This window comes from Lithobates pipiens, unplaced genomic scaffold (genome assembly GCF_037356315.1).
Source record: "Lithobates pipiens isolate NorthernLeopardFrog02 unplaced genomic scaffold, aLitPip1_a1.2 Scaffold_1, whole genome shotgun sequence".
NCBI lineage: Eukaryota > Metazoa > Chordata > Amphibia > Anura > Ranidae > Lithobates > Lithobates pipiens.
The window spans coordinates 177,753,643-177,769,877 of record NW_027507685.1 but is presented as its reverse complement, the minus strand read 5'-3'; the positions used below and the strand labels follow the sequence as shown (position 1 = coordinate 177,769,877).

General features: G+C 43.2%; 2 long non-coding RNA genes across 2 annotated transcripts in view; both read right to left on the bottom strand.

Moving 5' to 3' along the window:
• The window catches only part of LOC143988699 (uncharacterized), a 43,218-nt gene extending 29,503 nt beyond the window's left edge, over window positions 1–13,715 (bottom strand). The window contains exons 1-5 of the long non-coding RNA XR_013276899.1: window positions 13,693–13,715; window positions 10,817–10,837; window positions 6,750–6,770; window positions 4,450–4,470; window positions 759–779 (exon numbers count right to left, since the gene is read on the bottom strand). This is a non-coding gene — a long non-coding RNA (uncharacterized LOC143988699). The remainder of the gene's footprint in view (window positions 1–758; window positions 780–4,449; window positions 4,471–6,749; window positions 6,771–10,816; window positions 10,838–13,692) is intronic.
• A 359-nt stretch (window positions 13,716–14,074) lies between these two features.
• LOC143988695 (uncharacterized) lies at window positions 14,075–15,660 on the bottom strand. Its single transcript, XR_013276898.1, has 6 exons — window positions 15,637–15,660; window positions 15,390–15,407; window positions 15,232–15,255; window positions 14,962–14,982; window positions 14,788–14,811; window positions 14,075–14,098 (listed from the first exon to the last, which is right to left on the bottom strand). It is a non-coding gene; the product is annotated as an uncharacterized LOC143988695 (long non-coding RNA).
• Window positions 15,661–16,235: the final 575 nt, after the last annotated feature.

Sequence of the window (16,235 nt, the reverse complement as noted above, 5' to 3'; positions counted from 1 at the left end):
TGGGAATGTCATTAGGAGGCCTATGGCAAGGAGCAGGGCACAAGGCGGCAGAGGGGTTGACCTCTGAAGGTGGGATTGTGTTCTGACAGGGCTGAAGCAAGGGTAGGACCTTGTGTAAGGGTGCCAAAATGAAGAAACAAAAAGCCTCTCTTACTTGCACAGAACTGTTTCATTTTTTAAAACTAGACCGCAAAGTGTGCCACCGTAGTACTTGATGGTGAATAGTTTATTGTACCACACCTTTTCATATACACATACATATACTAAAAATGGGGGATTGTAAGAGATGACTTGTAAATGAGAAAGTGCTTTATGAGCTGAGTAAGATAACTTTAACTATAAACGTTATACCTGTGCTGTCCCTTCAGAGCCCCGAGCCGTGGTCCGTGATGTGTGTGGGAATGATGTAACTGCGGGGTGACCAATCAGACGGCTGGAGCATGTGACCCGAAAGGAAGACCGGTTGAAGATAGAAGCCCTCTCAGCGGTGACATCGTGCCACAAGAGGGCTTCGTTCTAAGGTAAGTATTTCATAATGTGCTAGTATGCCCTGCATATTATGCCTTTACCTTGCAGGGTTAAAAAAAAAAAAATTGTGCACTTTACTACCGCTTTAATGAAAATGTACTAACTCATTGTGCAGTTTTTCGTGAGAGGATTGAATAATTAAATTAATTAAATTATTTAAGAACACACACACACACATTAGAGAACAGAAAAGGCTAAGAGGTATCCTTTTTAATATAAAATTTACTAACCTGTTACATTTACTGTGGTTCCTGTGGAATAATTAAATTAATCTTTCAAATCAGGAAAAACTACTCTGAAGATCTACACACCACACTTTTGTAACTTGGGCGTGCTATGTATGCCCCGAAAGAAGTACACAGGACATACATAGCTTGCCCTATGTAAAAATCAAATGAGAAAATTTAGGAATTAATTAAAGTCTACTCACAAATGGCTTAGAAACACACTTAAAGCTTATCTCCAAGAGAAAACCTTTTTAGGCAGGGTGCCATTTTGATGCTCTGTCGGTGGTGGGCTGAAGACACCCTGAACTCATAGTATGTCCCCAGTATTTCCTTGCTTGGTAGCTAAAGGTTTTGTCTACATCCACTCCATAGACATGAATGGCTCTGCATGGCTGTATACACCTTACTTGCATACACCTGTACATGTGTACACGTTTAAACCTAAAACACATACTAAGTAATACAAAAGGTGCAGCGCAAAATATAAAAGTCCACACGGATTGGTCAAATATGACAGCAGAAGAGCATGTAGAGAGGAGACACCACGTGAGAAGACAGCTGTTTTGCTTGTATGTGACCCTCCTTCCACTAGTAGGAATAAACCAGCTCTGATGGACCTCTGATATCTCAGATGGTCAAATACGCGAATTCACACTCAGGGTGTGCAGGAGCCTTATTGCTTAGTTACCACGTATGGATGAGGCAATTTTCTAGGTCGCTTGGTCAGGTGTTTGATATACATCTCAGTGGCGGCTGGTGAAGTTTTAGGATGGGGAGGCGCCAGACCCCGCCCTTCCTTTTTGGCCCATCCCACTTGGTGAAAATGGGCATGGCTTGAGTGAAATAGTGGGCGTGGCTCTAAGGTGGTTTGGTTAGTGTCTGAGATGAACGAGGGATGGAGGGAGAGGGATGAGAGGAATGAAGGGACAGCAGGCCCAGATCCTACACAACAATAGAAATGTGTATTCTAGAAAGTTTAACAATCAGCAGATAAAGATACTCCAAACACCTGGTGTTAGCACTTCAATCATCCTGGCACCTTGGTTGTTGTGGTGTCAGGATGATTGAAGCGCATTATTTCTATTATTACATTGTAATATAAAATTAAATCATTCAACTAACCATAATGCAGAATCTGTGGGAGCCCTGAGTGTGTCACTAGCCACGTCGCCTACAACCAGATGCCATCAGGTGTCCCCAGCAGAGTCCGTCCTTACATCAGGTGCCCCCAGTGGAGTCCCTCCTTACATGCAACCTGTGTCACATCAAATGCAGCCTCTGTCCCCCAATGCAGCCTGTCCCCCCCAAATGCAGCCTGTGCCCCCCAAATGCAGCCTGCCTGTGTCCCAATAAATACAGCCTGTGCCCCCCCAAATGCAGCCTGCCTGTGTCCCATTAAATGCAGCCTCTGCCCCCCCCATGCAGCCTGCCTGTGTCCCATTAAATGCAGCCTGTGCCCCCCCAAATGCAGCCTGCCTGTGTCCCATTAAATGCAGCCTGTCCCCCCCACAAATGTAGCCTGCCTTTGTCCCATTAAATGCAACCTGTGCCCCCCCAAATGCAGCCTGCCTGTGTCCCATTAAATGCAGCCTCTGCCCCCCCATGCAGCATGTGCCCCCCAAATGCAGCCTGTGTCCCCCAAAATGCAGCCTGCCTGTCTCCCATTAAATGCAGCCTGTACCCCCCCAAATGCAGCCTGCCTGTGTTCCATTAAATGCAGCTTGTGTCCCCCCCCCCCCCAAATACAGCCTGCCTTTGTCCCATTAAATGCAGCCTGTGCCTCCCCAAATGCAGCCTGTGCCCCCCCCAAATGCAGCCTGTGTCCCCCTCAATGCAGCCTGCCTGTGTCCCATTAAATGCAGCCTGTGCCCCCCAATGCAGCCTGCCTGTGTCCCATTAAATGTAGCCTGTGCCCCCCCAATGCAGCCTGTCCCCCCCAATGCAGCCTGTGTCCCCCCCAAATGCAGCCTGCCTGTGTCCCATTAAATGAGGCCTGCCCCCAATGCAGCCTGTGCCCCCCCCCCCCAAATGCAGCCTCCCTGTGTCCCATTAAATGCAGCCTTTGTACTTACCTTGCTGTTGTCCTCTCCAGCGGTGTCTGCTTCCACTGGCAGCGCTGATGGAGTGGCAACTATGGTTTCTCTCCTGGGTGCAATGGGAGAGAGAGACAGGAAGTGACATCTAACTGAGGTCAGATGTCAATCAAATCTGAAGCGCCGAAGTAGCTTCCACCCGGGGCCTGTAGTATATGTTATTATGGCCGGGCGGATGCTACTCGCCGCTTCAGAAAACGCCGCAATGTGGGCTAAACGCCCGCAAATTCAGCACCACGTCTGCAATCTCGTGATTGCAAAGATGTGGCGGTTCCCATAAGGGCACTGTGTCGGGTGTCGGACTGTGCCTGGCGTCCGAACACAGTGCCCTTAAGGACATTTTTTCATATTTTTTTTAAAGGGCCAGTAATACATTTTTTTTTGTGGCTGCCTGGAGGGGGAGGGGGGGGCCAGGCACCCCCTATGGACGGGCCTCCATTGAGATATATATATATATATATATATATATATATATATATACATATATATATTTATATTGTTTTTGGGTGGCTGTAACCCAACTGGGTAGAACAAGCAACCTTCTATTGGCACAAGTGGAGAATACCCCTGTCTCCTCCTATGATAGATTGCATGCCTCGTGAGTCCTGGTCCTAGGTCCTCAGAAGGGACTTCAGGGAGGTGATGTGCTCATAGAAGAGAAGGTAAAAAACCCATCAGTGGTTCGAACACGTTGGAATGTGTATTAAGGGATAAATCAAATTTATTGTATTTTATGAACATCAAGTTCAATTCAATTTCACCAAAGATGTGTTTTGTAGCTTGAACTGCCCACTTCCCCAGTTTAAAGGTTATACACAGACGTTCTGTACATTCTGATTGTACAGACTTCACCAAAGTATGCCTGTGCAGAGCTCCACAGAGACACACTTGATGTAACTTATTGTTTGTAAAATACGATGACTTCCGTTCATCCCTAGACACACCATAATACACATTCCACTCTCCAAGGGGTGCCTCTGCCGTTCAAACCACCGACAAGTTTTTAACTTTCTCTCCAACAATGTATATATTTAAAGAGGAAGTAAACCCTGATGAGTTTACTTCCTCTTTCATTCCCTGCAAAGGCAAAGCATAATGGACTACTATGGATCGCATAGTAGCCCATTATGTGTCACTTACCTGACACAGGAGCCAGCGAAGTCGCCGCTGTCCCCTGTAGTCCGCCGCATCCATCTTGTTGGTGGGGTCTCGCAGCTCCGCCACTGTCATTCGGCGAAGCCACAATGACGTCACTCCCGCGCATGCGCACGGGAGCCGACACGCGCGCCAGCTCCGTCGCTGAGAATGCCGCGCTCAGTGCACCTGCGCGCCGCTGTCTACGGCGCATGCGCCGTAGACAGCGGTGCCTGTTTTCGGGCAAATATCTCCTAAACCATATAGGTTTAGGAGATATTGCTTGGACCTACAGGTGAGCCTTAATCTAGGCTTACCTGTAGGTCAAAGTGGTTTGTAAGGGTTTACAACCACTTTAATGCCTAGGTGTGGGTGAAGGGGTAGACACTACGTGCATTTTTTCTGCCCAGGAGTGGAGCCAGTATATTATATAGGTAAAGTTTTATTAAGGTTAAAATTTCACTTACCTGTTACATTTATTGTAGTTCCTGTGGAAAAATGTAATGAAAATAGTAACTCCACACAATCTCACATTTTTAAATAAGATCTAAGATTTATGAACCTGTTACATTCATTGTAGTAGCTAAGGAAACATTGAATAAATTAACTCAAAAGGAGTATTTCACACATACTTAAAGTGGTTCTAAAGGCAGAAGGCTTTTTACCTTAACGCATTCTATGCATTACATAAAAAACCTTCTGGGTGTAGCTCTCCCTCAGCCCCCTTATACTTTCCTGAGAACCATCTCGACCCAGCGTTGAGCATGAGAGCAGCGGCTCTGCCAGGTTTCTCTCTCCTCATTGGCTCACACAGTGATGGGACCCAAATGTAACAGATGAAAAGACACTTCATGCTTACTTCCCTTCAAAAGATGTCCAGCAGTGCCATCAGCACAGAACTGGTAGAAACCATTGGGACCCAGGTACACCCTCTACTGTCCAGAAAAGTCTGTCCATAAGTGGTCTTCATGGTATGATTGCGTCCACAGTCATACCTCCAATGTGGAAACAAGGTTAAGCAACTCTATTACTCTATACTATTCATGAAATCATAAGAACTGGGGTGCAGAAAAATGGCAGTAGGTGCTCTAGGCTGATGAGTCAAATTTTCAAATATTTGTTTGTAGCAGGAGACAGTTTGCTCACTGAAGGACAGGAGAGCGGTACAATAATGAGTGTCTGCAGGCAACAGTGATACATGGTGGAAGTTCCTTGCAAGTTTGGGGCTGTGTTTCTGCAAATGGAGTTGGAGAATTGTTCAGGGTCAATGGTGTCCTCAATGCTGACAAATATAGGCAGATAATTATCCATCATGCCATACTATCAGGGAGGAGTTTGATTGGCCCCAAATCTATTCTGCAGCCAGACAATGACCCAAAACATATAGCCAATGTCATTAAGAACTATTTTCAGTGTAAACAAGAACAATGTCAGGAAAGGGCTCCCCTGCTGGTGGCACTGTGGCTCCCAATTCCATAGGCTACAGTTTCAGCATCCACCAGCGGGTGTCTTTAAGCAGCCAGAAGCTCATATCATTAGTCATCACCCAATGCTCATTGTAGGAAGTATATTTAAGTCCTGTCTGTCCTGTACCCCGCATCCTGTTCCCGGACCCTTACCCTGCAGCCTGATCCCTTCCCACCTGCTCTCTCTGTCTTCTGTTATCCTTTACCTGTTCTGTCTGGCTCCCAGCTCCCTCTGATTGATCTCCTGCGTATGACCCTGGCTCTGCTATGATTATGATTTTGCATTCCCTACTTGCTGCATATACTTAGTTTAGGCAGTTGTTCATTGTGTGTCACTATTTGTTTGGTTATCTGGTTTATTTTAGACAGTTTGGTATGCTGGAGGTTCGTTTACATTTGTTATTCACTTACCTTTTAAAATAAATTATATTCTTTTACACAATATTTGTGCCTGATATTCTCTGTGGCAGTCCACACATTTCTGGTCACACTGATTCCTGACAAACAAGCAGTTCTGGAAATGATGGTTTGGCCCCCACAGAGCCCTGATCTCAACATCATCGAGTCTGTCTGTTATTATATGAAGAGACAGAATGATTTGAGGTAGTGACAGGTGGCAGTGAGGACAGGTGGCAATGGGGACAGGTGGCAGTGAGGACAGGTGGCAGTGGGGACAGGTAGCAGTGAGGACAAGTGGCAGTGGGGACAGGTGGCAGTGGGGACAGGTGGCAGTGGGGACAGATGGCAGTGGAGACAGATGGCAGTGGGGACAGATGGCACTTTATTTTTATTTTATTTTTACTAACAGCTACAGCGGTTCATATCTCCCTCCTCACATGCTGTCTCTGTGTGAGGAGGGAGAGTCGGTGATGAGAGATGATCTCATATGTTTACATATGAGATCATCTCTCATTGGACACGCCAATCGCGCTGTAAGCGGCCACTGTGATTGGCCATTTACAGCGATCTGTGACTGGCTGTGTCCAAGGAACACGGGCAGCACAGAACTTCCCCGATGCATGCTCGCAGGAGCGCGCATTGCGGAAGTAAACAGGAGGATGTCCAGGGACGGCCTCACGGGCAATTGGCGTCCACGCTGCAGCCGTCTTTCGGCTATAGCGCGGATGCCTATTGGTTAAACAAGATCTAAGATTTACTAACCTGTTACATTCATTGTAGTTGCTGAGGAATAATTGAATGAATACATTAATTCACATTATGGACTGCACACATACCTAATCTGATATAAAAGATTACCATATTACATGCAGTTTTAAAACAGACTTAAAAGTTTTACTAACCTGTAACATTGTTCGTAGTTGCTGTGTAATAAATCAATGGAATAAATCAATGATTTAAAGAATGAGTATTGTAATGATCTATAGAAACAAAATCCTAACGCTTATCTGCAAGAAAAATCTTTTTAGGTTTCATTACACTCTGCAGAGTGCCATGCCAAGACATCCTGAACTCATAGTATTTCTTTGTGCAGTAGCTAAAGGTTCTGCCTACATCCACTCCATAGACATGAATTATTGTGCATGGCTATATACACGGTACTTGCATACACCTGCAGATCTGTACACGTTTAAACCTAAAAAGCAGACTGTCTACATACAGCCATTAATGTCTATGAGGCGGCTGTATACAGCACCTTTGGCTCCTGGGCAGGGAAATATACTGAAACCTTACATTGTATGACATCTAGGGATAGAGATGAATAACATGAATATACGCCTTCAAAATTAGCACTTTTGATTTTTCATGTTCGTGTCCCATAGACTTGGTATCGGTGCTCGTGCAAATGTTTTGCCTGTTCGCAATTCTGGTGCAAACTGAACCGGGGGGGGGGGGGGGGGTGTCTAGCTCATCCCTACTGTCCACATACAGCCATTCATGTCTATGGGATAGCTATACAGAGCAGCATTGGCTCCCAAGCAGGTAAATAGGTCCAAACTTTTTATATTGTACAGCCCCAGGAAGTCATGTGTATGAACCCTCACAGGTTGATGTTGGATGTCATACAACCCAGAAGACTGATGACATCTAGCGGTAGAGATGAATTACTACATGGGAGAAAGACAGAGATGGTGAGCATTTCATCCATAGCTGCATTTTTTTTTATTCAGATGGGGGACTATTAAAAAAAAAACTAGACTTGGTCTATAAGAAAATACCTATTTATCGGTGTATAACACGCACCTTCATTTTAAGAGGGAAGTTTCAGGAAAAAGTATTTTTTTTAAATAAACAACTTTGAAATAAAATAAGGGTCAGTGGTCATCAATGCAGCCTATTTAGTGCCCATCTGCAGCCTCCCCAACTCCCATCAGTGCAGCCTGATCATTGCCCATCTGCAGCCCATCTACCATCAATGCAGCTTGATCAATGCCCACCTGCGGCCTCATCAATGCAGCCTGATAAATGCCCATCTGCAGCCTCAATGTAGCCTGATCAATGCCCATCTGCAGCCTATCTTCCATCAATGCAGCCTGATTATTGCCTATTTTTAGCCTCAATGCTCATATGCAGCCTCACAATCTCTCATCAATGCAGCCTGAACCGTGCAGGAAATCACTGAGCCATATCTCCTGTTTATGCGGCTCTCACTCGGCTCTCAGTCGGCAGTCACACACACAGTCCCACCTCCACCATTGGCATTGGACCAGCTCCTGTGATAGGCAGAACACTGGTCCAATCCCGGTGGCGGACATGGGACTGTGTGTGTGATGTGAGAGCCGAGTGAGAGCCAAGTAAACAGGAGTTGATGGCTCATGAATTCCGGCGGCGATTGTCACCGTCACCCTCCTTTCCCTCCGAGGTACACTATCGGCATATAACATGAGCCCGTGATTTGCCCCCTATTTTCAGGAGGAAAAAGTGCGTGTTATACGCCAATAAATACGGTATATACAGTATCTCACAAAAGTGAGTACAACCCTCACATTTTTGTAAATATTTTAGTTTTATCTTTTCATGTGACAACACTGAAGAAATTACACTTTGCTACAATGTAGTGAGTGTTCAGCTTGTATAACAGTGTAAATTTACTGTCCCCTCAAAATAACTCAACACACAGCCATTAATCTCTAAACTGTGGGAAACAAAATTGAGTACACCCCTAAGTGAAAATGTCCAAAATGGGCCCAAAGTGTCAATATTTTGTGTGGCCATCATTATTTTCCAGCACTGCCTTAACCCTCTTGGGCATGGAGTTCACCAGAGCTACACAGGTTGCCACTGGAGTCCTCTTCCACTCCTCCATGATGACATCACGTAGCTGGTGGATTTTAGAGACCTTACGCTCCTCCACCTTGTGTCTGGAGACATGCTTGGCCAGTCCATAAAGAAGTCCAGCTTCTTTTGCAAGGCAGTGGTCGTCTTGGAGGTGTGTTTGGGATTGTTATGATGTTGGAATACTGCCCTGCGGCCCAGTCTCCGAAGAGAGGGGATCATGCTCTGCTTCAGTATGTCACAGTACATGTTGGCATTCATGGTTCCCTCAATGAAATGTAGCTCCCATTGCAGCAGCACTCATGCAGCCCCATGACACTCCCACCACCGTGCTTGACCACCATGCTTGTACTCCTCACCTGGTTGCTGCCACACACACTTGACACCATCTGAACTAAATACGTTTATCTTGGTTTCAGTAATCCATGACCTTAGTCTGCTTGTCTTCAGCAAACTGTTTGGGCAGAGCCCCCCTGCCCTAAAGTACCCCCCACGTCGAAGGCATGTGGCCTGGTATGAATCAGGAGGGGTGTGGGGGGGTTCATTCATCATGCATGCTCAGATAAGGGTTTGTCATGGATTTTTGGAAGGCCACGTGCCATTTTTTTTTTTTACATTTTGGCGTGGGGTTCCCCTTAAAGTCCATACCAGACCTGACGGGCCTGGTATATGTTGGGAGGGAACCCCATGCTGTTTTGTTCTGCATTTTTCATTGCCGGTATTCTTTTGTTTACATTTCAGCTGTCAGTGGGGAAACCCACTGAGTCATCGGTTGTTAATGATGCAACAACCTCCTTCCCGGCCTGCTCCTTAACAACCAGCTATTCTTCACACAAAATTTTAATTGGTCAATTGTTTTTCGACCGATCCAAATTCGAATCATTCTGAAAATTTGGAATTCGTTAGAAAACTAATATACGAAACAAATTTCAACAAAATTTGATACTATTTCATCTGGAAAGTCGGATACATCCAAATCTCTGAATAACCAAAAATTTGTCCCAATTTAAATATAGACAAACAAATTGCATGTCTATTATCTATTGCCTGTGTGTGAGTGAATGGAAAGCAACAGAAATGCCATGAGGATGTGGAGGGATAATAAAATCTAAAATCTAGAATTCTAATTCAGCCATCAATCTAGACTATAAACATCAAAAGCAAATAAAAATAAAAAAAATGGGTGTTCAAAGGTGACCAGGCTTTAGTTATACTATGTAACACACCAAAATATGAAAAAGTACTTTGTTTTATTTGAAAAATCATTTAAAAAAGTATCCACAAAGTTTCTTGCTCCAGTAGGATAGAATATTTGTATTGAATGTGATGTAGTTAACTCTATTGCTAAAAATGTATATATTAAAACCCTTATATGTTAATCATGCACATAAAATCCCTTGTATCCACCTATGCAGCATATATATGCTTATATTCTTGATTCAGGTTAAAGGTATATATAACAAAGCATTTGTCACTCGGAAATATGAAGTCTTAAAGAAGCGGCAATCGCCATGAAATGTATCGACAATTGGAGTAATGACAATTGTCTTTGACATTTTAAACATATGTATCTTTGTATGGTGATATCACTTTGGGGTCATCCCCCTTGTAGATACTTTTAAATGATTTTTGTAACAAACTAAGTACTGGGTTTTTAATATTTTGGTGTGTTACATAATATAAATACTGTCTGATCATCTTTGAATGCCGTTTCTTTATTCTTTTTATTTGCTTTTGAGTAAAGGGGAAAACACTTCCGGGACTCCAGTCATTATATTATGTGGGTAAAGATGATGATTCAATTAAATTTGAAGATTAAAATGTCACTAATTCTGTCAAATTCATTGATGCAAAATCCGTGAAATTATTTGATGAATGAGTTAATGAAATAGTAAGTCTACACACAAAGTTAAATATGACAAAAAAGGCTAAGATACTACGGTACATGAGTACATTTTTAAACAAGATCTAAGATTTAGTAACTTTTCATTGTTGTTGCTGAGGAATATTTATTTGAATGAATAAAATAATTCACAACTGAGTACTACACACATACTTAATAAAATATGAATATAATAGAAAATATTTCTATATTGCATGCAGTTTTAAAAAAAGATAAAAACAATTTACTAACCTGTTACATTGTTCGTAGTTGCTGTGGAATAATAAATAAATAAATTATTTCATGAATAAGTACTATAAAGATGTAATAGAGAGATGATATGCTCCTCCCTACCAAGAAACACAATCAAAGAACAGCTGTAAAAAGTCCCCACCCTACCCTCATCCCTCAGCTGTACACAATGTAACTCCCTAAACTGATACACAAGGGGAATATGTCAACATCATGAGTTAGTACATAATGCCGTGAGCTTTCTTCCACCTCACTCGACAGGAAGTAGGCCTGCCGTCCTGGAAGCACCATTACCGGTAAGTCTAACTGGGGATTTACTCCTATCATCTTCCAGGATGAAACACCTGAGATTAAAATCAAATAACGCAGGCCTACCTTAGGGTGGGGCTTTTCTGCTGAAGGCTAGATCTTGTTGAAGGAGCACCTCTATTCTGTAATGCCTCATGAAGGTGTCTTGACTGGGCCAGGTGATTGTGCTGTGAATCTGTTCTCAGACAGCCCCTGCCCTTTCAGCCCAGGATGCCCCCAGGGCTCTAGCTGAATGTGCCTTTGGGTTGCCTGGTGCAGGAGTACCTACGTTTGCATATGCTAACGCAATGGCTTTGCCTGATTCATCTGGCTACAGAAGCCTTTGATGCCTGAAGTCCTTCTCTTTCTAATTTTTGGGATTGTTGTAGAAAGACGGCAAAGTTATTTCTTGCAATCTATGAAAAGGAGGGGGCTACTTTTGGTAAATAAAATGGGTCTGGCCTCAAGGTGACCCATCTGGTAACACCAACAAAAAATGTTCTTCAAAGGATAAGCTTTGCAGGTCTCCTACCCTCCTGGCCATGGTAATGGCTAACAAAAAGGTACATTTTAAAGATAGAAACTTTCTGCATTCCTGGTGATGCAGGTAACAGCTAATGCAGGGGTAATGGCTGACATGTTAGCGTCCCATACCTTCGGCTGGAATGTCTCTGTTCTACGGTCCATTAAAGCTTTGATGCTACTGGAGTCCTCAAAAGAGAGGTCAGATTTTTTTGTCTGATCTATCTAGGTCTTCCCCCTTCCCCTGATCTTCCTCCTCTATAGCCTGAGCCAAGGGAAGTCCCTGTGAGGTGAAAGAGAACAAACCCCCAGAGGTAAGGCTTTCTTGTGAGGAAGGCCCTTACTTAGGTGATAAGTTCCCCTGTCCCAGGACTTGTATCGGGGAAATGGCCGTACATTAAGACTTAAAGCGGGGTTCCACCCTAAAGTGGAACTTCCGCTGATCGGAACCCTCCCCCCCTCCGGTGTCAAAATCTTTCAGGGGGGAGGGGGGTGGAGATACCTGTCAAAGACAGGTATTTACACCCACTTCCGGGCATAGACTCCCGTGGGAGTCTATGCCTCTTCCTGTCCCGCCGCGCTGTCTGCTGGGACACACACGGGTCCCAGAGACAGCGAGGACAATTCCTATTGCGCTGCGCGACTCGCGCATGCGCAGTATGGAACCGGGAAGTGAAGCCGATTTGCTTCACTTCCTGATTCCCTCACCTAGAATGGTGGCAGCAGCAACCGAGAGCCGAGCGATCGATCGGCCTCGGCTGCCGGCATCGCTGGAACCCGGGACAGGTGAGTGTCCATTTATTAAAAGTCAGCAGCTGTAGTATTTATAGCTGCTGGCTTTTAATATTTTTTTCCCCAGTACAGTCCCGCTTTAATCGTGGCCACCATCTCAGCCCACATAGATGCCAGGAACTCCTTCATCAGGAAAGAGGACAATTTGCCAATTTGTTACTGGACCTATAGTAAAATTGTTTTGAGTGGGATCTCAGTAACTTTTACTCACAGTAGCCACATTTCTTAGAAGAGCTAGTGCTAGTGTAAGTAGAAGCAAGTTGTCTGCAACCTCATGGGCCCTGCTTGGAGATTTAAAGAGTGGGAGGAGATAATATAAAAAAGTGTCATTATTGCTGCTAAGCTGGCTGCATAACTTAACTGGCTGGGTGGAGGAGGGCTGGGGTAAGCAGCCGGGGCTCCTGCCATCGGGGCTTCTGCTGCGCCCCCAGGGATGGCACTTATCGACCCCCATCTTGGTCTTGGCTGCAGTCACCAGGATTGCCTTTATCCCCTCCTTCTCCATCTGGGGTAGTTAGGCTAGCAGCTTCTTGCTGCTCTGCTGTACTGTGCCTTGTGTCCTGCTCAGGTGCTGGGCCAAGCTATCTCCTCTAACCTGCTGCTGTGTGGGACCTTGTGCGCTTTCTCTCCCGTTGTTTAGATTTCTGGGCCATCCCGTGCCCCAGCTCTGCCTATTTCGGGCCGTCAACTGGAAGTTCAGCTGAGAGCAAGGCTTTGAGCACATGCTGCTTCCCCCTGGGGTTGTACACACTCCCAATGACTGACCAGAAACACCAAGGAGGAGGGGAGAGAGGAGGAGGGGAGAGAGGAGGACAACACAGCCTATAGCAGCGGCAGCCCACACTACCCTGTGCTCGGACCACTGCTGTACATCCTGGGGCAACCAGTGAGAAGGAAATGAGCCTGCAGGTTGGTTCAGCCCTCCCTGGAATCCTGGCATCCCTAGACCTGCCTCACAGGCGTACCATCCGACCCTCCCAGGTATTCTGGTCTATGGGAAAAAAACAAACGCTGAGCTGTTATTGAGAAACACAATCAAAAACTGAGGGATGAGGGGAGGGGTAGGGACTTTTAACAGCTGTTCTTTGATTTTGTTTCCTGGAAGGGAGGAGCCTATCATCTATCAAGTGTGCAGTTCTGGAAGATAATAGGGGAAGAGGATAGACGGATAGACAGATAGATAGATAGATAGATAGATAGATAGATAGATAGATAGATAGATAGATAGATAGATAGATAGATAGATAGATAGATAGAACAGTATATGTACTTACACGTAGTTGGACTCGTTGTACCTATGGGATAATAAATCATATAAAGATATAGAGGTCAATTATATTGTGCAATAGTTACTAAAAGGTGCCGATAGATAGATAGATAGATAGATAGATAGATAGATAGATAGATAGATAGATAGATAGATAGATAGATAGATAGATACTGCATCTGAAAAGTTTTATTGATTACTGTGCCTACTGACCTGTTGCTGTAGAAGTAGTTGTAGCTGTGGAAAAATAAATTGAATAGAGATATCATTAATACAGCACAAACATGTTAAGAAGATAGAAATAGATAGGATAGATAGATAGATAGATAGATAGATAGATAGATAGATAGATAGATAGATAGATAGATAGATAGAACAGTATATGTACTTACACGTAGTTGGACTTGTTGTACCTATGGGATAATAAATCATATAAAGATATAGAGGTCAGTGATATTGTGCAATAGTTACTAAAAGGTTCAGAATATAGATATATAGATCAATTTAAGGGCCTCTTGTTTCAGACGATAGATAGATAGATAGATAGATAGATAGATAGATAGATAGATAGATAGATAGATAGATAGATACTGCATCTGAAAAGTTTTATTGATTACTGTGCCTACTGACCTGTTGCTGTAGAAGTAGTTGTAGCTGTGGAAAAATTAATTGAATAGAGATATCATTAATACAGCATAAAAATGTTAAGAAGATAGAAATAGATAGATAGATAGATAGATAGATAGATAGATAGATAGATAGATAGATAGATAGATAGATAGATAGATAGATAGATAGATAGATAGATAGAACAGAGTATGTACTTACATGTAGTTGGACTTGTTGTACCTATGAGATAATAAATCATATAAAGACATAGAGGTCAGTGATATTGTGCAATAGTTACTAAAAGGTGCTGAATATAGATATATAGATCAATTTAAGGGCCTCTTGTTTCAGACGATAGATAGATAGATAGATAGATAGATAGATAGATAGATAGATAGATAGATAGATAGATAGATAGATAGATAGATAGATAGATAGATAGGTAGATAGGTACTGCATCTGAAAAGTTTTATTGATTACTGTGCCTACTGACCTGTTGCTGTAGAAGTAGTTGTAGCTGTGGAAAAATAAATTGAATAGAGATATCATTAATACAGCATAAACATGTTAAGAAGATAGAAATAGATAGATAGATAGATAGATAGATAGATAGATAGATAGATAGATAGATAGATAGATAGATAGATAGAACAGTGTATGTACTTACACGTAGTTGGACTTGTTGTACCTATGAGATAATAAATCATATAAAGATATAGAGGTCAGTGATATTGTGCAATAGTTACTAAAAGGTGCTGAATATAGATATATAGATCAATTTAAGGGCCTCTTGTTTCAGACGATAGATAGATAGATAGATAGATAGATAGATAGATAGATAGATAGATAGATAGATAGATAGATAGATAGATAGATAGATAGATAGATAGATAGATACTGCATCTGAAAAGTTTTATTGATTACTGTGCCTACTGACCTGTTGCTGTAGAAGTAGTTGTAGCTGTGGAAAAATAAATTGAATAGAGATATCTTTAATACAGCATAAACATGTTAAGAAGATAGAAATAGATAGATAGATAGATAGATAGATAGATAGATAGATAGATAGATAGATAGAACAGTGTATGTACTTACACGTAGTTGGACTTGTACCTATGAGATAATAAATCATATAAAGATATAGAGGTCAGTGATATTGTGCAATAGTTACTAAAAGGTGCTAAATATAGATATATAGATCAATTTAAGGGCCTCTTGTTTCAGACGATAGATAGATAGATAGATAGATAGATAGATAGATAGATAGATAGATAGATAGATAGATAGATAGATAGATAGATACTGCAGCTGAAAAGTTTTATTGATTACTGTGCCTTCTGACCTGTTGCTGTAGAAGTAGTTGTAGCTGTGGAAAAATAAATTGAATAGAGATATCATTAATGCAGCATAAACATGTTAAAGCGGGGTTCCACCCTAAAATGGAACTTCCGCTGATCGGAACCCTCCCCCCCTCCGGTGTCACAATTGGCACCTTACAGGGGGGGAGGGGGTGGAGATACCTGTCAAAGACAGGTATTTACACCCACTTCCGGGCATAGACTCCCATGGGAGTCTATGTAATTTCCTGTCCTGCCGCGCTGTCTGCTGGGACACACACGGGTCCCAGTGACAGCGCAGACAATTCCTTTTGCGCTGCATGACTCGCGCATGCGCAGTAGGGAACCGGTAAGTGAAGCCGATTCGCTTCACTTCCTGATTCCCTCACCTAGAATGGTGACGGCAGCAGCCGAGAGCCGAGCGATCGATCGGCCTCGGCTGCCGGCATCGCTGGAACCCGGGACAGGTGAGTGTCCATTTATTAAAAGTCAGCAGCTGTAGTATTTATAGCTGCTGGCTTTTAATATTTATTTTTTAGGTGGAATCCCTCTTTAAGAAGATAGAGATAGAATAGATAGAATAGATTGGTAGATAGATCGATAG